The sequence below is a fragment of the Geotrypetes seraphini genome, chromosome 5 (genome assembly GCF_902459505.1).
Source record: "Geotrypetes seraphini chromosome 5, aGeoSer1.1, whole genome shotgun sequence".
Lineage (NCBI taxonomy): Eukaryota > Metazoa > Chordata > Amphibia > Gymnophiona > Dermophiidae > Geotrypetes > Geotrypetes seraphini.
The window spans coordinates 151,993,002-152,017,074 of NC_047088.1; the positions used below are offsets into that span (position 1 = coordinate 151,993,002).

The 24,073-nt window shown below is 47.9% G+C and overlaps 1 protein-coding gene across 6 annotated transcripts in view; it reads right to left on the reverse strand.

Annotated features, from left to right (window-relative positions):
- KIAA2012 (KIAA2012 ortholog) overlaps positions 1 to 24,073 on the reverse strand; it is a 262,432-nt gene that overhangs the window by 218,670 nt on the left and 19,689 nt on the right. The window contains exon 1 of one of the 6 annotated variants that reach the window (XM_033946970.1): positions 10,430 to 10,559. The exons of the other annotated variants lie outside the window; for them this stretch is intronic. The gene's annotated coding sequence lies outside the window, so the exon portion shown is untranslated. Of the gene's footprint in view, positions 1 to 10,429; positions 10,560 to 24,073 lie in introns of those variants that run through there. 6 annotated transcript variants of the gene reach the window in all.

Consider the following 24,073-nt stretch of genomic DNA (forward strand, 5'->3'; position numbering starts at 1 on the left):
CCTTTCCTACCCGGTATTTTAACCCATAGCGATTCCAGTTTGTTGGTCGTCTCCGCTGTGTCCATTCTTGTCGATTGTATGCTTTCTTTTACGTATAGGGCTATTCCTCCTCCTTTCTGTCCTGACCTGTCCTGGCGATAGAGCTTGTATCCCGGCAGTGCAGTATCCCATCTGTTTTCCTCATTCCACCACGTTTCAGAGATTCCAATGATGTCTATGTCCTCTGCATTGGTCATGGCTTCTAGTTCCTCCATTTTGTTTCTTAGGCGCCTTGCATTAGCATATATGCAATTTAGATCCTGGCATTTCGTCCTTCTCATTTCCTTTCCCTGTGCTTCGGTCTTTGGTGTCTTCTCTTTTGCTACAATCTTTCTAACCTCCACTTCTGGGTTAGTCGACTACTGTAATTTGTCCCTTGTTTCTTCCCAGCCTTTTTTCCCCTTAGTATCTTCATGGGATACCGTCTTCCGAATCGTCGACGCTAGGTCGACTGTCGGCTTTCCCCTTCCTCTTAGTTTAAAGCCTGTTCTATTCCTCTCTTGACGTTGTTTGCTAGAAGTCTTGTTCCCGCCACGCTCAGGTGCAGTCCATCTCTCCTGTAGAGCTTGCTCTTGCCCCAGAACATTGTCCAGTTCCTCACGAAGTGGAACCCTTCTTCCTCACACCATCTCCTCATCCATGCATTTATTGATTGTAGTTCTTCCTGCCTTTTCACATCTGCCCTTGGTACCGGTAGGATCTCTGAGAATGCTATCTTCTGGGTCCTCATCTTCAGTTTCCTTCCTAGAATCTTGAACTGTTCTATCAGCGTGCCTCTTCTGTAGTCTCTCCTGCTGACATCATTCGTCCCGATGTGGATCATTACTGCGGTCTCTTCCGTCTCTGCTCCTTCCAGGACCTTCCCAATTTTGTCCACGATGTCCTTGGTTCTCGCTCCTGGGAGGCAGGTCACCAGTCGATCCTCTCTTCCTCCTGCTATGTGGCTGTCCACATGCCTCAATATCGAGTCTCCCACCAGGATCGCTGACTTTCCCTTCTTCAATTTTCTTATCGGTCTCAGGTCAATGTCCTCGGTGTGCTTAGCTCTCTCTTCTTCTGGGCATCGACTAGCCAATTCTTCCCCCTCGTGTGGTATTCTTCTGTGGGTGTCTTCTTTGAGGTCATCTGCTTCTTGCTCCCCCTTCCATGTTGGTGTTGCATCATCTCTCATCTGGAGTTCGTTCTCTTCCACCCTCCTCCTGTATGCTTCCTCAATGAATTCCTTGAGTTCCCTGACTTCCTTCTCGATGTGTTTCTCACTCCTGAAGTCTTCAAATGCCCTGGTAGGGTCCTCCGTGGTGTAAAGTCCTTCTAGCTCCTGTATCTTGTCTTCAAGTCGCTTGACTTCTTTCTTCAAGCTTTTCAGCTCCTGACACCGACTGCATACGTATGACAGTTTCTCCATAAATTGAAGGGTCCGGCAATCGATGTTAATGATAATAACATTTTCTGCTCACCATAGTTCCTGAGATTGCTGAATCTTTAAATGCCATGGCCAAACATAAAACACCTGGTCCAAACGGTTTCCCAGTGGAGTTCTACTTAACATTTCAATCATGATTACTTCTTAAATTGTTAGACCTTTTCACACACCTGATTGAAACACAAGCGGTATGTGGCACCTTCACTGAGGCTGTGATCGTGGTATTACCAAAACCTGGCAAAGATAAACAACTCGTCCAAAGTTATAGGCCATTATCCATGATAAATGTGGATGCCAAATTATATGCGAAGATTCTTGCTGTGAGATTGCAAAGACTACTACCTAAGCTGATCTCCACAGAGCAGACAGGTTTCATGCAAGGTCGTATGTCTCACGACAAGACGAGACTATTCTTTAACATTCTCCACAGAGTGGAATCTTTGGATACACCACATATTGTCATCGAGTTAGACGCTGAAAAAGCTTTTGACTGTGTAGAATGGCCTTTCCTTTTTCAAGTCCTGTCTCATTTTGGTTTTTCTGAATCTGCTATTAACATGATTAAAGTTTTATACATTGCTCCATCTACTGGAATCTTTGTCAATAATCAACTATCGGAATCTTTTCACCAAGGCGTGGCACTCGACAGGGATGCCCATTGTCCCCATTATTATTCAATCTTGCACTGGAACCTCTGCTTCTCAGTATCAGAAACAATACCAATATTCACGGAATTACTATGGACTCCCTCACTGTGAAATACTCTGCCTATGCGGATGATATTCTTCTTTACACCACTCCTTCCTCTCTTCCGTATATATTGGATACTATACAAGGCTATGCCACAGTCTCTGGATATAAACTCAACCAATCAAAATCTGAAATATTACCTCTCAATCATCCAGAACTCAAACATGAACTTGATAATTTCAATTTCTCTTGGTCTGGCACAACATTGAAATACCTGGGCATTTTCTTTGCTCCGACAGTTGCTGAAACTCTATAGCTTAATGCATCGAAGTTGACATCATTATTTAAAGATCTTCTATCTCATTGGTCTCCCTTACGCCTCTCCTGGTGGGGACGAATGAGCACTATAAAGATGATGGTGGCTCCAAAAATAAATTATTTTCTGAACATGATTCCGATATTATTTCCAAACACCTTATACTCCACTATTGAAAAACTACTAATTACTTTTCTATGGTGTTCTAAACCCCCTAGAATTGTACTGGACAAATTAAAAGCTAGCAAGGACCGTGGGGGAGTCAATTTCCCGGACTTTCACAATTATCACTCAGCCTTCATCATGCAACAAACTTCGTATTGGATCACCCCTGTTCCTTCCAGCTATACACCACTGTGGCTCAAGTGGGAATCTGTTCGATATGCGGACCATCCTCTCCCTCTCATGCCTTTTCAATACTGCAACAAATCCGATAATCCAATAATTCATAGTGCAAAACAAACTGTTCATAGAGTTGAGAGTTTCTCCAAGTTACCTTGGCCTCTCACTATGTCTGCACCACTTTAGAATAATGACAACTTTCGGAAAAATAAAGAACTTCTTCGTTGGAAAGATTGGCAATCGTGTGGTATCTATGTAGTACAGGATCTTAGAGATGATGCATCCTGGTTGTCTTTTGACCAGCTAAAACAACGATATTCTCTTTCTGACAACCAACACTTCAAATGGATACAATTAATTCATTGCTTGACTCAGTGGCGTACTAGCATATGTGACACCCGGAGCCCATCATTTCTTGGCACCCCCCCCCCATCTGTATGAAAAATATGATTTTTAGTAACAAGCCATATGTCACACATGAGTACCTAGGAAAAGGCAGCATCTTACATACTGCAGTGAGCAGTACAACATCAATACACCCATGGTAAAACTAAACAAGCCAGACCAGTACAGATCAATCCTACACCATCAATCCTAACAGAAAACCTTGTCTTTCGAACACACAGAACACAGAAAACACCTTCGCCTAGTATGGAATATGTAATCACAAACTAACCCCTCCCTCTTTTACCAAACTGTAGTATGGATTTTAGCCACAGAGGTAACAGCTCTGACGCTCATAGAATTCTGAGCATCAGAGCTGCTACCACCACAGCTGGCGCTAAAAAATGCTCCACAGTTTTGTAAAAGGGGGGGATAAAATAGAAATACATAGACAAAGGTTAAATTGAACCAGCAAGAAGCTGGAATCTGCATAAAATGCAACACCACAGAAACAATGACATATGTCTCCTAAAGCAATAAATAAATAGAAAATTTTTGTTCTACCTTTGTCTTCTCTGGTTTCTGCTTTCCTCATCTTCTTGTTAATGTCTTCCTTCCATTCACTGTCTGACATCTCTCTGCCCCTCCCTATATGGCATCTTCTCTCCTTCTATGCCCCTTCCAGAAACTGTATGCCTCCCCTTCCATCTCTCCTCTAGACCCCCCCCCCCTTTGGTCTGGCATCCATCATCTTCCCTCTGTTCCCTCATTGCCTGGCATCTTTCTCCTTTCATCTCTCTTTCCCTCCCCCCTGTGGTTTTTAGAATCTCTCTCTTCTCATTTCCACCGCTCAGATCTAATATCTCCGTCTCCTTCCCCATTCTCTGGCATCTCTCTCTCCTTTCTCTCTTCCCTTCTCTGGTCTTCCTTCTTTATTTTCTGCCTCCGTTTAAATTAAATTCTTTCTTACTATGCAGTCCTCAGTTTCCCTCTTTTCACTATGTCTACCCACAGCATGCCACCCCTTTCCTTCACCGCTCCACTATCTCACTAACTCTTCTTACCCCATCCAGCATATGTCCTTTTTCTTTATCCCTCCTTCCATCCAGTATGTGTTCTCTTTCTCCATTTCCATTCAGCATTTGCTCTCCCTTCTCCCCACTTCCATCATCTGACCTCTTCTCTCTCCCCTTTCTACCCACTTCCATCATCTGCCCCCTTCTCTCAATCTCTCCATCCACCACAGGCCCATCTTTCTCCCTTCCTCATCTTTCCGATTTTGGCAACAAGATCTGCAACGCCCCCCCCCTCCCCCCCGGACAACAGGCCCGGTCCGACAAACCTCCCTGCCTGTGGCTGGCGATGTCTAAACTGCCTTTTTACAGCAGCCGGAGCATTGTAGTTGCATATGGCTGTCATAAAGGTCGTCTCTGATGCAACTTCCGATTGTGTCAGAGATGACCTTTATGGCAGCCACATGCAGCTTTAACACTCTAGCTCAGGGATGCCCAGTGGCGTACCTAGGGTATGTGGCACCCGGGGCCCATCATTTTTTGACCCCCCCCCCCCCCCCCCCATGTAAAAATTTTTTTTTTTTTTTTTTTTTTTTTTGCAATAACCATGAAATGGAATAAATGGTCAGAATAGAAACAGGCAGTGAAAATTTTCTTTTATTGAACCTCATATATGTAACCATTATTCCAAACATAACATAACATAAATTATGTCTAAATTGTCATGACATTAGAAGTACATATGGAGTAGTTGCAGGTGATGCTTGGGACAGTTCTGATTGTGTTAGTTTGGTTTTATGTGTTTTTTGAATAGAAGGGTTTTTATTTCTTTTTGAAGGTTTTGCAGTCTGTGGTTGATATCAATTGGTTGTAGAGTTGGGGGTCGAGTGTTGCAGCTCGAATGGCTAGGAGGTTGTCGAACAGTTTTTTTCTTTTGACGTTTTTGGTTGGAGGGTGTGTGAATGGTGCACAAGTTCTCCTATGTCTGTTTGAAGTGGATTGAATTATTTAGCTGAAGAAATTAGTTACCCCCCCATTCCACACACATTAATTCTCTTCCATTTTTGTTCCCATTATAAAAAAACACTGATGTTCCCAGGAAAAAAATACATTAAAATAAGAAGTGAAAACAAAGGCCCCTACAGATGAGAACATAACATAAGAATAGCCTAACTGGGTCAGACCAATGGTCCATCATGCCCAGTAGCCCATTCTCATGGTAGCCAATCCAGGACACTAATACCTGGTCAAAACCCAAAGAGTAGCAACATTCCATGCTACCGATCCAGGGCAAGCAGACACTTCCCCCATGTCTTAATAACAGATTATGGACTTTTCCTCCAGGAATTTGTCCAAATCTTTCTTAAAACCAGCTACACTATCTGCTTTTACCATAACTTCTGGCCACTTCATTTTTAAGTTTAGATCTTTCCTTTCAAACAGAGACCTTGCTAGATGTCAAATACAGCACATGGACTTAGCTGTGCAGGAAATGTGAATCTCCTCATACACCCACCATATAGTGCAAAAATGTGCAAAGGTCTGTTTTTTTCTTTCAATCACTACATAGCCTAATGCCACACAAGCAGCGCTGTTACAAACATATTCTGTAGGTCAATGCTAAGGATAACAAAGTTTCCTTCCTTGGACCAGAAGGAGATAAACCACTGGAAGAGATCCCAAAACAACACCCAAAGACCCACTCAGTGTGTGAATCAGTTGAGTGGAGTGGACTAACTGGGGGGTAGAAATGGGCCCGGAGTTTGCTCAGCAGAATTTCCCAGACCACCTCTTCCTCTCAACACATTGACACGCTGCCACCATCACCACTAGGAACACCTCACTGGGTAGGCCAGCTATGCTATAAACTTTATAAAACACATTATTATATTTTCTTATAAAGCACATATTTTAACTGACCTCTCTGACATCCTCAGCCTTTCCATTCACAAAAATAGAAGGAAGAAAAGTTCCCATTTCCTGCTGTCTCATGTCCCCGGCCTATACAATATTTTTTTTCTGCAGACCCTTCAAAAGTCTGACCAAATCCTCGTTTCACTTGCATTATAAAGTACTGAGGATGCCATCTCTCCCCAATCCCAGGTCCTAAAGTCTAAGACAGTAGCGCAAACTAATGCTGCCAGATACAGGAAAAAAAAAATTTTGATTCGATTCAGCCCTATTGAATTGGTTTTTCAATTCGATTTTCCTGCCCAGTTGGGTGATTTTTTTCAAAACTCCTGGTGGGTTTTATAGCTTTTTCACCCCCTTTGGCTTCTCCTAACCACACTGGCGTTGTGGTGTAAATAAAATAAAGAAACAAAAAGGACTTTTCCTCTTTCTGTTAAATCCTAGCTCACGTTTGCAGTCCAACACCAGCTCTGGCAGGATACACATTTCAAATCTGACATGTTATAATCACAAAACAGAAAATAAAATTAATTTTTCTACCTTTTGTTGTCTGGTTATATTTCAAATCTTGTTGGTCCAAGGCTCTGGTTTTCTTCTGATAACTTGCTTGCCAGGGTCTCCTTCTTTCTGCATGCTAACCATCCATCTGCCAACTCTGTCCTCCCTTTCCATTTCCCTTCCCTTCCCAGGAAGTCTGGTATCTTTCCTTTTTTTCATCTCCCTCCACAGATCCACCTTTTCTTAAATACCCTTTCATCCGGCATCTCTCCCTCCTTCCCCACCATCCCAGAGTCCACCATCTCTCCGTTTCTTTTCCTAATTACCCTCCTATCCAGTATCTCTATCCCTCCTCCACACCATCCCTTGTGTCCAATTTCTCTCCCTTTCTGTTCCTTCCCTCCCTAAATCCCATGGTCCATCATCTCTCTCCCTCTCCTCTATTTTCAGACCCATTATTTCTTCCCCCCCCCAAAGTTTGGCATATGCATGTCTCTTTGAACACCCCCTTCCCTCCGTGTACTTCTAAATCATGGTCCCCCCCCCAAAGGCCTGTCCCCCCTTAAAGGTCTGGCTGTCCCACCTTGAAGGCCTGCACCCCCCTTGAAGGCCTGTCCCTTCCCCTTGTAGGCCTGTCCCCCCCTTGAAGGCCTGCCTGCCTGTCCCCCCCTTGAAGGTCTGCACCCCCCGAAGGCCTGCACCCCCCCGAAGGCCTGTCCCCCACTTGAAGGCCTGTCCCCCCCCCTTGTAGGCCTGTCCCCCCTTGAAGGCCTGCCTGCCTTTCCCCCCTTGAAGGCCTGTCCCCCCTTGAAGGCCTGCACCCCCTTGAAGGCCTGCACCACCCCCCTCGAAGGCCTGCACTCCCTTGAAGGTCTGCACCCCCCCCCGAAGGCCTGTCCCCCACTTGAAGGCTTGTACCACCCCCTTGTAGCTTCTCCCCCCCTTGTAGGCCTGTCCCCCCCTTGAAGGCCTGCCTGCCTGCCTTTCCCCCCCTTGAAGGCCTGCACCCCCTTGAAGGACTGCACACCCCCCCAAAGGCCTGCACTCCCTTGAAGGTCTGCACCCCCCCGAAGGCCTGTCCCCCCCCCTGAAGGCCTGTCCCCCCCTTGAAGGCCTGTCCCACCCCCTTGTAGGCCTGTCCCACCCCCTTGTAGGCCTGTCCCCCCTTTAAGGCCTGCCTGCCTGCCTTTCCCCCCCTTGAAGGCCTGTCTCCCCCTTGAAGGCCTGCACCCCCCTTGAAGGCCTGCACCCCCCCTTGAAGGCCTGTCCCCCCCCTTGTAGGCCTGTCCCCCCCCTTGTAGGCCTTTCCCCCCCCCTTGTAGGCCTGCCTGCCTTTCCCCCCTTGAAGGCCTGTTCCCCCCCTTGATGGCCTGCACCCCCTTGAAGGTCTGCACCCCCCCAAAGGCCTACACCCTCCCCGAAGGCCTGCACCCCCCTGAAGGCCTGCCTGCCTGCCTGTCAACCCCTCCCCCTTGAAAGCCTGCTTGCCTGCCCGCCCGCCCCACCCTGAAGGCCTGATGCCCCGACCCACCCCGAAGGACCGCTCGCCCCCCTGGCCTCCCCGCACCACCTATGAAGCAGCCGCAGCAGGATCGCGAAGTCAGCGTCAGCGATCCCTGCGCTGCTTCCTGCGCCACGGTCCCGCCCCTCCTCTGATGTCAGAGGAGGGGCGGGATCGCGGCGCAGGAAGCAGCGCAGGGATGCTGACGCTGACTTCGCGATCCTGCTGCGGGCTGCTTCACAGGTGGTGCAGGAAGGTCAGTGGGGCGAGCGGTCCTTCGGGGGTGGCGGGGGACTGAACGGCAAGGCCGGGAACACCCCCTTAGGGCTGGCACCCGGGGCGGCCCGCCCCCCCCCCTAGGTACGCCACTGGGGATGCCCACACTTTTTGGGCTTGCGAGCTACTTTTAAAATGACCAAGTCAAAATGATCTACCAACAATAAAATAAAAAAAAACACAAAGCACACTGTACGCTGAGAAAATGTTAATTATCATTCCTATTCTGGGTTTTTTTCAAAAAGGTCAAGGCAGCCGACTCTATGCACTGTCACCTCAGTAACAACCATACAAAAATAGACAAATATACCCCCTCCCTTTTTACTAAACCACAATAGCAGTTTTTAGCGCAGGGAGCTGCGCTGAATGTCCAGCACTGCTCTGGACACTCATAGGCTCCCTGCGCTAAAAACCGCTCTTGCGGTTTAGTAAAAGGGGCCATAGTGCAAAATATAGACAGCAGATATAAATTCAGCCACATTTTGATCACTAAATTGAAAATAAAATCATTTTTCCTACCTTGTCTGGTGATTTCATGAGTCTCTGGTTGCACTTTCTTCTTCTGACTGTGTATCCAATCTTTCTTCCCTTCTTTCAGCCTGTATGCTTCCTCTCCTCCAGACCTTATTCCCTCCCCCAACATTTTCTTCCTCTCTCCCTGCCCTTTCTTTCTCCCTGCCTCCCTTTCTTTTTTCTCTCTTCATGCCCCGCTTTCTTTTTTTCTGTTTCCCTTCTGTCTCCCTGCCCTCTACCAAGCCGCTGCTGCCACCATCGGGAAACAGGCTCCAAAGCCGCCGCAGCGGCTGCCCCAAGCTCTCTCTGCTTCCCAGCGTTATTGAACTTAAAAAAATTAATACAATAAAACATATGATGTGATTTCAATATTATAATTAAATAATTTAACTCCTCAAAGTACATTTCCCTCCCCCCACTCACCCACCCACCCTCCCTGGATGTGTAAAGAAATCTAATGAAAAGGGAAGAAACATGACCCTTACTGTAATGCAACAAAAGTAGTCAATGGACTCCAAACATCATTTAAGGACCTACTAGTCCCTAAACGTTCCGCCATCATTCTTTCATACTTATATGTGGTACACACATTTACCCACCAAAAAGTGTAATTAATCCTGTCAGGTTTTCAGGATATCCACAATGAATATTGTGGCCGGGCCAGACCCCAAGTAGGTGGGAAACCCCGGCTCGGATCACAGGTAAGATTTTTAGGAGCGCCTTTTATATGGTTGGTCAAAGGAAAACCCGGACACTGGACTTTTCACCAAACTTCACCGGGTTTATTAAAGTAATCAAAACTTCCCTGAAATGAATACTTGTCTCAGGCTTAGTCCTTAATCTGGCCGTATATTGTACACAAGTCCAGGGCACGCTGGGTGCGCCTCTGCCCCAAGACTGACAAGCTTTGTCAACACATTGGTATCATAAAAACAAACCAAAAATGCTTCTGCAGTTTCTTCACTGCTTCTGAATTGTCCCCTCTTAGGGCTAAGGCTTCCCCTAGCCAGAGTTGGCTTGTTACTTTACAGCTGAGCACAACAGGTGTCAGCAAGCTTTCCACTATACTTTCCAAAAAAAAAAAAAACGTTTTTGGCTTTTATTATTTTTCCTCTTTTCCTCCTAGTCCCTCCCTTTGAAGGACGTTCACAACCTGAACCCAGGTTGTGCGGGCAAACCTCCCTTATGCTAAAGGTCTTATCGCCCACCCGAACATGCCTCTAACATCCAGAATTTTACTTCAAAGGGCACTTAAGAGAACTGAGGTTCAAGGAATTATTTTGGCCTTATTTAATTAGGCACTGCTGCCATGCCTTTTCTAGCTCAAGACTCCATGTCCATGTCTTCCTCAAACATGTATTCTCCAGAGCCTTCCTCACTGAGCATTTCCCAGGCTGGCTCCAGGGGATTAGGGCTCTCTATGAAGTCCTGCACTTCTGCTGGTTCTTCCCATCCCCCTCTCTGAATACCTGCCAGCCCTCTCAAATCATTTTCCCCTTCAGGAACACCCTCTAGCTCCTCACCCCAAAACGTGCTAGGAAAGTTATGGTACTTCCCTGGAGGTAATCTCTCTCCCCTGGTGGGCTGGTGTCCTGAAAGCTTTCTTGGCTGGCTGGTGGAAGAATGGAGATAGCAGCTCTCCTGGTTTGCTGCTGGGCTCCTATAATCAGGAACAGGTGAGCCTCCTCCTCCTCTCTGATTACTCTGCCTTCTGCCTATTTGAGGTTTGCATGGTTGCAGGGCTCGGTGACCAGCTCTACCCCCTTCTACCTGGATTCCTCTAACCTGGGGAAAGGAGTAATAGGGACTGGCCTGTGGTTTCAGTGCCCTCCCTTCCAGAATCCTGGGCTGACTCCACTCCTGCTTTTCCGCCATGTTATTTGGTTGTGCTACCCTGCTGCTTTTACCAGGAGAAATAGGCTTTATTTTAGAGCTTACAGCCTTAAGGGCAGTATTTCTGACTTGACCCACAGTCTTTTTACTTGTGACAGGGGCTTCCCTGTCACATACCCCCCTACTTAAAACACTATTAGTCCTTTCCAGGTCACCCCCCTCTGAGTGTCCTTCCCCTAGACGTGACAGGACATCCGCATTTTTATGAAGGGCTCCTGGCCTGTGGATTACCGTGAAAGTATAGGGTTGGAGAGCTAAATACCATCTCGTTAACCTGGCATTGGTATCTTTCATTTTCTCTAGCCAGGTTAGAGCCGCGTGATCCGTCACCAGGGTGAAAGCTCTTCCCTCCAGATAATACTTCAGGGCGTTAATGGCCCATTTGATGGCTAGACACTCTTTCTCGACTGTAGAGTAAACCTTTCTGCTCAGATACATGGCGGGGTGCTCCCTCTCCTGATGCAACTGAGATAAGACCGCCCCCAGTCCCTCCTGGGAAGCATCTGTTTGTAAAAGGAAAGGTTTCCCAAAATCTACCCCTTTCAATACTGGGTCCCGACATAAGCATCTCCTGAGCTGTTCAAATCCCTTATTTCCTCGCTCAGACCAGACTAACTGATTGGGCAAATTCTTTTTGAGCATATCGGTGAGGGGTGCTGCCATCTCCGAAAAATGGGGTATAAATCTCCTATAGTACCCCACTAATCCAAGGAACCCCCGCAACTGTTTCTTGCTAATGGGTCGAGGATATTCTTTAATGCACCCCACTTTATCCAGTAAAGGCCTGACCTGCTCCTGCCCCACCTGGTACCCCAAATATTTCACTTGGGTCTGTCCAAACCAGCACTTCTTCGGATTGACGGTGAGCCCTGCCTTCCCCAAGGCTCCCAGAACCGCTGTTACCGCCTCCAAGTGTTCTTGCCAGGTCTGTGAAAAGATGATAATATCATCCATATAGGCAGCTGCGTACTCTTCATGCCCCTCCAGCACCTTGTTCACGATTCTTAGGCAACTTACAGCAGCGCCATGCAAGCCAAAAGGCATGCGACGAAATTGGAAGAGACCTTGGGATGTCTGGAAGGCTGTCTTCTGTTTTGATCCCTCGGCTAAGGGGATCTGCCAATACCCTTTGCATAGATCCAGAGTGGATAGGTAGCGGGCTTTCCCCAGTCTATCCAGCAGATCTTCAATTCAGGGCATCGGGTATGCGTCAAATTCCGATATGGCATTCACTGCTCGAAAGTCAATACAAAATCTTGTTGTGCCATCGGTCTTGGGGACCAATACAATGGGACTGTTCCAGGGGCTATGGGACTCCTCTATCACCCCCAGATCCATCATTTCTTGCACTAATTGCTTCACTTCTTCCCGTCTACTCTTGGGCAGCCTGTAGGGTCTTCGGCGAACAATCCTTCCTGGGGCTGTAATTATTTCATGCCTTCCCAGCCTGGTATACCCTGGCTTAGAGGACAACACCGAGGTAAACTGCCCCAACACCACTCCCATCTGGTGCTTCTGGGCCTCGGTCAAAGTATCCCCTATCTTGGGTGGTTCTGCCGTCCTGTTCCTGGCACCTGAGGTCCCAATTCCTCATCCTCTTCGTCCCCACCTTGGGTGTATAACACCGTTCGCTCCTTCCAGGGCTTCAATAGGTTGACATGGAAGGTTTGTTCTCGCCCCTTTTCGTCCTTTACCCGGTAGTCTACCGCATTTAACTTCTCCACAATTTCTCTGGGACCCCTCCACCTGCCCGCAAATTTATGAGGGTCATCCGGAACCAAGACCAGGACCCATTCTCCCACAGATAGGTCCCTTCTGTGAGTTCTTCGGTCGTAATAGGTCTTCTGTTTGGCCTGGCTTTTCTGGAGAGCTTCTTGGCTCAGTTTCGTTATCTCCCTCAGTCTACCCCTCATACCTTGTAGATAGGACAACACATTCATATCTCGTTCCTTTTGGGGTTCCCAATTTTCTCTAATAACATCCAGGAGGCCACGCGGGGGTCGCCCATAAAGAAGTTCAAATGGAGACACCCCTAATGACCCCTGTATGTTCTCCCTCGCCGCATACAGACAAAAGGGTACCCACAAATCCCAATCCCTAATATCTGAGGCCGCTCCCTTCCTTATCATCCTCTTCAGGGTCTGGTTGAATCGTTCAACCAACCCATTAGCTTGGGGATGATAAGCGGAGGTGTTTAAATGGCAAATGCCAAAAGCTGTTAGGAAGGCTTTAAACACTCTCGATTGGAAATTAGTACCCCGGTCGGTCAAAACTTCCCGAGGAAACCCTACTTGACAGAAGATTTTAATCAACTCCTGCACTAGAATCGGAGCGGAGGTGGATCTCAGGGGAACTCCCCATGGGTAACGAGTGGCATAATCTATCACCACCAAGATATACTCGTGGCCCCTTCGACTTTTATCCAGAGGCCCCACTATATCTACCCCAATACGAGCTAGGGGCTCCTCCACTCTTGGTAGCGGTATCAATGGGGCTTTGGGAGGCTTATACCCTGTCAATTTCTGACACGAGGGACAGGTATCACAGAACTCCTGTACTTCCTTGTAAATACCCGGCCAATAAAACCGGGCCATGATCTGATCTAGTGTATTGTCCCTGCCCCGATGTCCTGCTAAGGGATGCTCATGCGCTAATTTCAGAATGGTTTGCTTAAAAATCCCGGGCACCACTAGCTGCCTCCAAGGCCTTCCTCCTCCTTTCCTCAACGTTTCTCTATAAAGAAGGCCCCTTTCCTTCGTAAACCTTGGGTAAATGTTTGAAGGCCCCAGGGCTTGTTCCTAGGCATTCTTTAAAACCTTATCATTCCTTTGTTCTTGAGGGAAAACGGGGAATTTCTCCAAAACCTCCCCTGGAATCCAGGGCCGGAAAGGGATGCTCGACTTATCCCTCCCCGGGCTTCGTCTAGGAGGCCCCCCCTCCCTCTTTTTGTTGGCCAAAGTTATTCCTTCTCGCCTAAACTGCTCAAACCTAACCCAGTCTCTGCCCAAAATCAGGGGTACCGGGGGTCGGGATACCAAGGCTAGCTTCACCCAACTTCTTCGGCCCTGGCACCGAATGCTAACTTTCCTTAAAGCATAGGGAGTGGTAACCCCATGCACACAAGTCAATCTCACCTCCCCAACGGGGCGCACACACTCAGGACCCGCGTCCCGTACAATATTGGCCCAGGTGGAGAGTGCAATCAGGGACTGGTCAGCCTCAGAATCCACCAATGCCAGCATTCGAACTCCCTCCACCTCCACCAATATGGTAGGTACCGGGGAGGACCCTGGCTTGGCTGCTATCACCACATTCTTCCTACCCGAGGGATGACCTGGGATCTTCCTAGGGCCGGGGCCTGCCCAAGGAGACTCTCTAGCTTCCTCTGCTTCCATATAACACTCCAAATCCCGTTCCACCCGGTCCAATGATTGGGGCCCCTTCCTTTTTAACCATAGCTTAGCCCCTGGAGGGATAGCCTCTAGCAATTGCTCCCTCACTATTTCTTCCACGATCTCTTGCACTCCCCTGCTCTAAGGTTGCAGCCACCTCTCACACAGTCTTTTAAGTCTTTGTATCAAAGCTTTAGGGCGTTCTTCCGGGGCTATGTAGGCCACCCGAAATTGCCCTCTATAGTGATCTGGGGCATAGCCCAAGTAATCTAGCAGGGTTTGTTTTAAAGTTTGATAGTCCGCAGCTTGTTCTGCACTTAAAGTATGGTATGCCTCTAAGGCTCTTCCCCCTAGGCAAGGTATGAGTCTAAATGACCACTGCTCTACTGGCCAGTGTGAGGCCACAGCCACTCTCTCGAATCCTACGAGAAAATCCTGAATATCATCTTCAGCAGTTAATTTATGAAGTCTTATAGGCTCCCCGAAAGGAGCGCCTACCGGCCCGATGACTGCTCCAGCGTGGCCAGCAACCGGCGGTGTAGGACGCTGTGCCAAGTTGTTGATGGCCTGAATCTGGGCTCCCATCTGTTGCAACAACTCGGTATGTCGGGTTTGCTGTGCTTGATGGTCTGTCTTCCACAGATCGGCCTGAGCCTATAGCATGTCCTGAAACCGTTGCTGGAGTCTGTTCATCTCCGCCTCTAATCCGGTCAGGAACTTGGACGTCTCCATCCTTGGGGACTGATGTGTCTCAGCATTTGGGATCTTAGGGCCTCCCCAGCCACTCCTCCGACCAGGATCTCTGGAACACAGCTCACACGTCTGGATTCCTCTCCGCTCCACCGCAGACTGCTCTCCTAGGCACCTTGCTGCTACTTCTTGGTCCTCGCCTAGAACCACGCCCTCCTGGCGTTGCACTTCCTTCTGGCTTAATATTTGTAATCCACAAAAGGTTTAAGTCGAAAGAGCAAAAATCATTAATGTCACTGTTTCCAGCACTCAGGTCTTTCCAAAAAAAAAAAACCCTCAAATTGTCCCACACTTTAGGATTCAAATCCAGGAGTATTGCCCAACTCTGTACACAGTATCTGGTGGCAATACCTCCCTCCAAATTACAAATAGTTCTCTGGGGTTTTTTTTTTTTGTTGTTGTTTGTTTTTTCCAAGTCCAAAATCACAAAAAAAAATTCACCAGAATTTTCCCTTTTTTTTTTTTTTTTTCCCACTGGTGCACTTCCTTCACCAACCTGTGGGCGGCGCTAGATCCCACCACTGCCACCAACTTCCTGTGACCGGGCCAGACCCCAAGTAGGTGGGAAACCCCGGCTCGGATCACAGGTAAGATTTTTAGGAGTGCCTTTTATATGGTTGGTCAAAGGAAAACCCGGACACTGGACTTTTCACCAAACTTCACCGGGTTTATTAAAGTAATCAAAACTTCCCTGAAATGAATACTTGTCTCAGGCTTAGTCCTTAATCTGGCCGTATATTGTACACAAGTCCAGGGCACGCTGGGTGCGCCTCTGCCCCAAGACTGACAAGCTTTGTCAACACATTGGTATCATAAAAACAAACCAAAAATGCTTCTGCAGTTTCTTCACTGCTTCTGAATTGTCCCCTCTTAGGGCTAAGGCTTCCCCTAGCCAGAGTTGGCTTGTTACTTTACAGCTGAGCACAACAGGTGTCAGCAAGCTTTCCACTATACTTTCCAAAAAAAAAAAAAAACGTTTTTGGCTTTTATTATTTTTCCTCTTTTCCTCCTAGTCCCTCCCTTTGAAGGACGTTCACAACCTGAACCCAGGTTGTGCGGGCAAACCTCCCTTATGCTAAAGGTCTTATCGCCCACCCGAACATGCCTCTAACATCCAGAATTTTACTTCAAAGGGCACTTAAGAGAACTGAGGTTCAAGGAATTATTTTGGCCTTATTTAATTAGGCACTGCTGCCATGCCTTTTCTAGCTCAAGACTCCATGTCCATGTCTTCCTCAAACATGTATTCTCCAGAGCCTTCCTCACTGAGCATTTCCCAGGCTGGCTCCAGGGGATTAGGGCTCTCTATGAAGTCCTGCACTTCTGCTGGTTCTTCCCATCCCCCTCTCTGAATACCTGCCAGCCCTCTCAAATCATTTTCCCCTTCAGGAACACCCTCTAGCTCCTCACCCCAAAACGTGCTAGGAAAGTTATGGTACTTCCCTGGAGGTAATCTCTCTCCCCTGGTGGGCTGGTGTCCTGAAAGCTTTCTTGGCTGGCTGGTGGAAGAATGGAGATAGCAGCTCTCCTGGTTTGCTGCTGGGCTCCTATAATCAGGAACAGGTGAGCCTCCTCCTCCTCTCTGATTACTCTGCCTTCTGCCTATTTGAGGTTTGCATGGTTGCAGGGCTCGGTGACCAGCTCCACCCCCTTCTACCTGGATTCCTCTAACCTGGGGAAAGGAGTAATAGGGACTGGCCTGTGGTTTCAGTGCCCTCCCTTCCAGAATCCTGGGCTGACTCCACTCCTGCTTTTCCGCCATGTTATTTGGTTGTGCTACCCTGCTGCTTTTACCAGGAGAAATAGGCTTTATTTTAGAGCTTACAGCCTTAAGGGCAGTATTTCTGACTGGACCCACAGTCTTTTTACTTGTGACAGGGGCTTCCCTGTCACATACCCCCCTACTTAAAACACTATTAGTCCTTTCCAGGTCACCCCCCTCTGAGTGTCCTTCCCCTAGACGTGACAGGACATCCGCATTTTTATGAAGGGCTCCTGGCCTGTGGATTACCGTGAAAGTATAGGGTTGGAGAGCTAAATACCATCTCGTTAACCTGGCATTGGTATCTTTCATTTTCTCTAGCCAGGTTAGAGCCGCGTGATCCGTCACCAGGGTGAAAGCTCTTCCCTCCAGATAATACTTCAGGGCGTTAATGGCCCATTTGATGGCTAGACACTCTTTCTCGACTGTAGAGTAAGCCTTTCTGCTCAGATACATGGCGGGGTGCTCCCTCTCCTGATGCAACTGAGATAAGACCGCCCCCAGTCCCTCCTGGGAAGCATCTGTTTGTAAAAGGAAAGGTTTCCCAAAATCTACCCCTTTCAATACTGGGTCCCGACATAAGCATCTCCTGAGCTGTTCAAATCCCTTATTTCCTCGCTCAGACCAGACTAACTGATTGGGCAAATTCTTTTTGAGCATATCGGTGAGGGGTGCTGCCATCTCCGAAAAATGGGGTATAAATCTCCTATAGTACCCCACTAATCCAAGGAACCCCCGCAACTGTTTCTTGCTAATGGGTCGAGGATATTCTTTAATGCACCCCACTTTATCCAGTAAAGGCCTGACCTGCTCCTGCCCCACCTGGTACCCCAAATATTTCACTTGGGTCTGTCCAAACCAGCACTTCTTCGGATTGACGGTGAGCCCTGCCTTCCCCAAGGCTCCCAGAACCGCTGTTACCGCCTCCAAGTGTTCTTGCCAGGTCTGTGAAAAGATGATAATATCATCCATATAGGCAGCTGCGTACTCTTCATGCCCCTCCAGCACCTTGTTCACGATTCTTAGGCAACTTACAGCAGCGCCATGCAAGCCAAAAGGCATGCGACGAAATTGGAAGAGACCTTGGGGTGTCTGGAAGGTTGTCTTCTGTTTTGATCCCTCGGCTAAGGGGATCTGCCAATACCCTTTGCATAGATCCAGAGTGGATAGGTAGCGGGCTTTCCCCAGTCTATCCAGCAGATCTTCAATTCAGGGCATCGGGTATGCGTCAAATTCCGATATGGCATTCACTGCTCGAAAGTCAATACAAAATCTTGTTGTGCCATCGGTCTTGGGGACCAATACAATGGGACTGTTCCAGGGGCTATGGGACTCCTCTATCACCCCCAGATCCATCATTTCTTGCACTAATTGCTTCACTTCTTCCCGTCTACTCTTGGGCAGCCTGTAGGGTCTTCGGCGAACAATCCTTCCTGGGGCTGTAATTATTTCATGCCTTCCCAGCCTGGTATACCCTGGCTTAGAGGACAACACCGAGGTAAACTGCCCCAACACCACTCCCATCTGGTGCTTCTGGGCCTCGGTCAAAGTATCCCCTATCTTGGGTGGTTCTGCCGTCCTGTTCCTGGCACCTGAGGTCCCAATTCCTCATCCTCTTCGTCCCCACCTTGGGTGTATAACACCGTTCGCTCCTTCCAGGGCTTCAATAGGTTGACATGGAAGGTTTGTTCTCGCCCCTTTTCGTCCTTTACCCGGTAGTCTACCGCATTTAACTTCTCCACAATTTCTCTGGGACCCCTCCACCTGCCCGCAAATTTATGAGGGTCATCCGGAACCAAGACCAGGACCCATTCTCCCACAGATAGGTCCCTTCTGTGAGTTCTTCGGTCGTAATAGGTCTTCTGTTTGGCCTGGCTTTTCTGGAGAGCTTCTTGGCTCAGTTTCGTTATCTCCCTCAGTCTACCCCTCATACCTTGTAGATAGGACAACACATTCATATCTCGTTCCTTTTGGGGTTCCCAATTTTCTCTAATAACATCCAGGAGGCCACGCGGGGGTCGCCCATAAAGAAGTTCAAATGGAGACACCCCTAATGACCCCTGTATGTTCTCCCTCGCCGCATACAGACAAAAGGGTACCCACAAATCCCAATCCCTAATATCTGAGGCCGCTCCCTTCCTTATCATCCTCTTCAGGGTCTGGTTGAATCGTTCAACCAACCCATTAGCTTGGGGATGATAAGCGGAGGTGTTTAAATGGCAAATGCCAAAAGCTGTTAGGAAGGCTTTAAACACTCTCGATTGGAAATTAGTACCCCGGTCGGTCAAAACTTCCCGAGGAAACCCTACTTGACAGAAGATTTTAATCAACTCCTGCACTAGAATCGGAGCGGAGGTGGATCTCAGGGGAACTCCCCATGGGTAACGAGTGGCATAATCTATCACCACCAAGATATACTCGTGGCCCCTTCGACTTTTATCCAGAGGCCCCACTATATCTACCCCAATACGAGCTAGGGGCTCCTCCACTCTTGGTAGCGGTATCAATGGGGCTTTGGGAGGCTTATACCCTGTCAATTTCTGACACGAGGGACAGGTATCACAGAACTCCTGTACTTCCTTGTAAATACCCGGCCAATAAAACCGGGCCATGATCTGATCTAGTGTATTGTCCCTGCCCCGATGTCCTGCTAAGGGATGCTCATGCGCTAATTTCAGAATGGTTTGCTTAAAAATCCCGGGCACCACTAGCTGCCTCCAAGGCCTTCCTCCTCCTTTCCTCAACGTTTCTCTATAAAGAAGGCCCCTTTCCTTCGTAAACCTTGGGTAAATGTTTGAAGGCCCCAGGGCTTGTTCCTAGGCATGCTTTAAAACCTTATCATTCCTTTGTTCTTGAGGGAAAACGGGGAATTTCTCCAAAACCTCCCCTGGAATCCAGGGCCGGAAAGGGATGCTCGACTTATCCCTCCCCGGGCTTCGTCTAGGAGGCCCCCCTCCCTCTTTTTGTTGGCCAAAGTTATTCCTTCTCGCCTAAACTGCTCAAACCTAACCCAGTCTCTGCCCAAAATCAGGGGTACCGGGGGTCGGGATACCAAGGCTAGCTTCACCCAGCTTCTTCGGCCCTGGCACCGAATGCTAACTTTCCTTAAAGCATAGGGAGTGGTAACCCCATGCACACAAGTCAATCTCACCTCCCCAACGGGGCGCACACACTCAGGACCCGCGTCCCGTACAATATTGGCCCAGGTGGAGAGTGCAATCAGGGACTGGTCAGCCCCAGAATCCACCAATGCCAGCATTCGAACTCCCTCCACCTCCACCAATATGGTAGGTACCGGGGAGGACCCTGGCTTGGCTGCTATCACCACATTCTTCCTACCCGAGGGATGACCTGGGATCTTCCTAGGGCCGGGGCCTGCCCAAGGAGACTCTCTAGCTTCCTCTGCTTCCATATAACACTCCAAATCCCGTTCCACCCGGTCCAATGATTGGGGCCCCTTCCTTTTTAACCATAGCTTAGCCCCTGGAGGGATAGCCTCTAGCAATTGCTCCCTCACTATTTCTTCCACGATCTCTTGCACTCCCCTGCTCTAAGGTTGCAGCCACCTCTCACACAGTCTTTTAAGTCTTTGTATCAAAGCTTTAGGGCGTTCTTTCGGGGCTATGTAGGCCACCCGAAATTGCCCTCTATAGTGATCTGGGGCATAGCCCAAGTAATCTAGCAGGGTTTGTTTTAAAGTTTGATAGTCCGCAGCTTGTTCTGCACTTAAAGTATGGTATGCCTCTAAGGCTCTTCCCCCTAGGCAAGGTATGAGTCTAAATGACCACTGCTCTACTGGCCAGTGTGAGGCCACAGCCACTCTCTCGAATCCTACGAGAAAATCCTGAATATCATCTTCAGCAGTTAATTTATGAAGTCTTATAGGCTCCCCGAAAGGAGCGCCTACCGGCTCGATGACTGCTCCAGCGTGGCCAGCAACCGGCGGTGTAGGACGCTGTGCCAAGTTGTTGATGGCCTGAATCTGGGCTCCCATCTGTTGCAACAACTCGGTATGTCGGGTTTGCTGTGCTTGATGGTCTGTCTTCCACAGATCGGCCTGAGCCTATAGCATGTCCTGAAACCGTTGCTGGAGTCTGTTCATCTCCGCCTCTAATCCGGTCAGGAACTTGGACGTCTCCATCCTTGGGGACTGATGTGTCTCAGCATTTGGGATCTTAGGGCCTCCCCAGCCACTCCTCCGACCAGGATCTCTGGAACACAGCTCACACGTCTGGATTCCTCTCCGCTCCACCGCAGACTGCTCTCCTAGGCACCTTGCTGCTACTTCTTGGTCCTCGCCTAGAACCACGCCCTCCTGGCGTTGCACTTCCTTCTGGCTTAATATTTGTAATCCACAAAAGGTTTAAGTCGAAAGAGCAAAAATCATTAATGTCACTGTTTCCAGCACTCAGGTCTTTCCAAAAAAAAAAACCTCAAATTGTCCCACACTTTAGGATTCAAATCCAGGAGTATTGCCCAACTCTGTACACAGTATCTGGTGGCAATACCTCCCTCCAAATTACAAATAGTTCTCTGGGGTTTTTTTTTTTGTTGTTGTTTGTTTTTTCCAAGTCCAAAATCACAAAAAAAAATTCACCAGAATTTTCCCTTTTTTTTTTTTTTTTTCCCACTGGTGCACTTCCTTCACCAACCTGTGGGCGGCGCTAGATCCCACCACTGCCACCAACTTCCTGTGACCGGGCCAGACCCCAAGTAGGTGGGAAACCCCGGCTCGGATCACAGGTAAGATTTTTAGGAGTGCCTTTTATATGGTTGGTCAAAGGAAAACCCGGACACTGGACTTTTCACCAAACTTCACCGGGTTTATTAAAGTAATCAAAACTTCCCTGAAATGAATACTTGTCTCAGGCTTAGTCCTTAATCTGGCCGTATATTGTACACAAGTCCAGGGCACGCTGGGTGCGCCTCTGCCCCAAGACTGACAAGCTTTGTCAACACATTGGTATCATAAAAACAAACCAAAAATGCTTCTGCAGTTTCTTCACTGCTTCTGAATTGTCCCCTCTTAGGGCTAAGGCTTCCCCTAGCCAGAGTTGGCTTGTTACTTTACAGCTGAGCACAACAGGTGTCAGCAAGCTTTCCACTATACTTTTCAAAAAAAAACAAAACGTTTTTGGCTTTTATTATTTTTCCTCTTTTCCTCCTAGTCCCTCCCTTTGAAGGACGTTCACAACCTGAACCCAGGTTGTGCGGGCAAACCTCCCTTATGCTAAAGGTCTTATCGCCCACCCGAACATGCCTCTAACATCCAGAATTTTACTTCAAAGGGCACTTAAGAGAACTGAGGTTCAAGGAATTATTTTGGCCTTACTTAATTAGGCACTGCTGCCATGCCTTTTCTAGCTCAAGACTCCATGTCCATGTCTTCCTCAAACATGTATTCTCCAGAGCCTTCCTCACTGAGCATTTCCCAGGCTGGCTCCAGGGGATTAGGGCTCTCTATGAAGTCCTGCACTTCTGCTGGTTCTTCCCATCCCCCTCTCTGAATACCTGCCAGCCCTCTCAAATCATTTTCCCCTTCAGGAACACCCTCTAGCTCCTCACCCCAAAACGTGCTAGGAAAGTTATGGTACTTCCCTGGAGGTAATCTCTCTCCCCTGGTGGGCTGGTGTCCTGAAAGCTTTCTTGGCTGGCTGGTGGAAGAATGGAGATAGCAGCTCTCCTGGTTTGCTGCTGGGCTCCTATAATCAGGAACAGGTGAGCCTCCTCCTCCTCTCTGATTACTCTGCCTTCTGCCTATTTGAGGTTTGCATGGTTGCAGGGCTCGGTGATCAGCTCCACCCCCTTCTACCTGGATTCCTCTAACCTGGGGAAAGGAGTAATAGGGACTGGCCTGTGGTTTCAGTGCCCTCCCTTCCAGAATCCTGGGCTGACTCCACTCCTGCTTTTCCGCCATGTTATTTGGTTGTGCTACCCTGCTGCTTTTACCAGGAGAAATAGGCTTTATTTTAGAGCTTACAGCCTTAAGGGCAGTATTTCTGACTGGACCCACAGTCTTTTTACTTGTGACAGGGGCTTCCCTGTCACAATATGCATGAAATAAATTTGCATATAATGGAGGCAGTGTACACAAATCAAGTTTATGCATATTCATTGTGGATATCCTGACAACCTGACTGGCAAATGGGTACTCCAGGACCGAGTTGAGAAACACTGCTCTAAGGTAAGTATATTGCAATAGACTTTAAAGTGAACGAAAAGTACATTTTTGAATAAGGAATTTTTGACCTGTGATTTTATACATTTTATATTCCAAGAAAAGTTTGGGTATTAATAAGGTCTTTTCTCCTCTGAGGAAGAAAAAATATATATTACACTGTAGCAAATACTATTTTGGAACTAGAATTATGGTTAGAATCAACTGGGCTACTTGTGTTATGACATATATTTAATAAAAGTTAAAACTAGTGAAGTGAGATCAGTATTGTACAGGAGCTCAGTATCAGTAGCAGAAAGAACAGGATTAAACCCTAGAGCAGGGGTGTCCAACCTGCGGACCAAGGGCCACATGCAGCCCAGTAAAGTATTTTGTGCAGCCCCGGTTGAGGGCGATGCAGTGTTTTCCTCTGCTGCCCCCAGGTGTTTACCGTCTTGACGGCTCCCTCCTCTGTCTTGCTGCAGCGTTTGCGCGGCCCCAGAAACATTTTTTTCGGCCAATGCGGTCCAGGGAAGCCAAAAGGTTAGACACCCCTGCCCTAGAGATTGAACAAGTATAACTAGGAGGAGGGGAAATAGATTGGCAAGAACCAGAGTAGAGAATGACAGATTGACAAAATTTGGCACCATTCCCATCCCCACGGATAACAGTGGGAAACCATCCCGTGTCATTCTTTAGTGTCTACCTCAACCTCCTTCTATATCAGCAGCATTATTTAATGCAAGGCTTGAGGGTCCATGGTTGTGTCCATTCACACTCTGATTCTTCCTGCTCTCCTTAAAGAATGATATGGGGATGGATTCCCGCAGTTATCCACGAGGACGTGAGCAGTGATGAATTCTGTCACTGACTAGAGCCAACATTGAGCCCTGTCAAACAAAGTGGTTGGAAAGAAGACAGAGAGGAGTTAGTGAAAGCTCTAAATATTCAGTCAATCAAAAATTAGGCAAAGCATATGACTGAATCTAAAGTACTGGGTGCAGTTCCAGTTTGCACATCTCAAAAAGGACCCAGCAGAACTAGTAAAGGTTCAGAAAGGGTGAGAAAAATGGGAAAGGTGATAGAACGTTTCCCTTATGAAGAAAGAATAAATAGCTTGGAAAAGACAAGACTGAGAAGGGATTTGATGGAGTTTATAAAATCATGAGTGGAATAGAATGGTTAAATAATAAATAATTGTTGAACCTGTCAA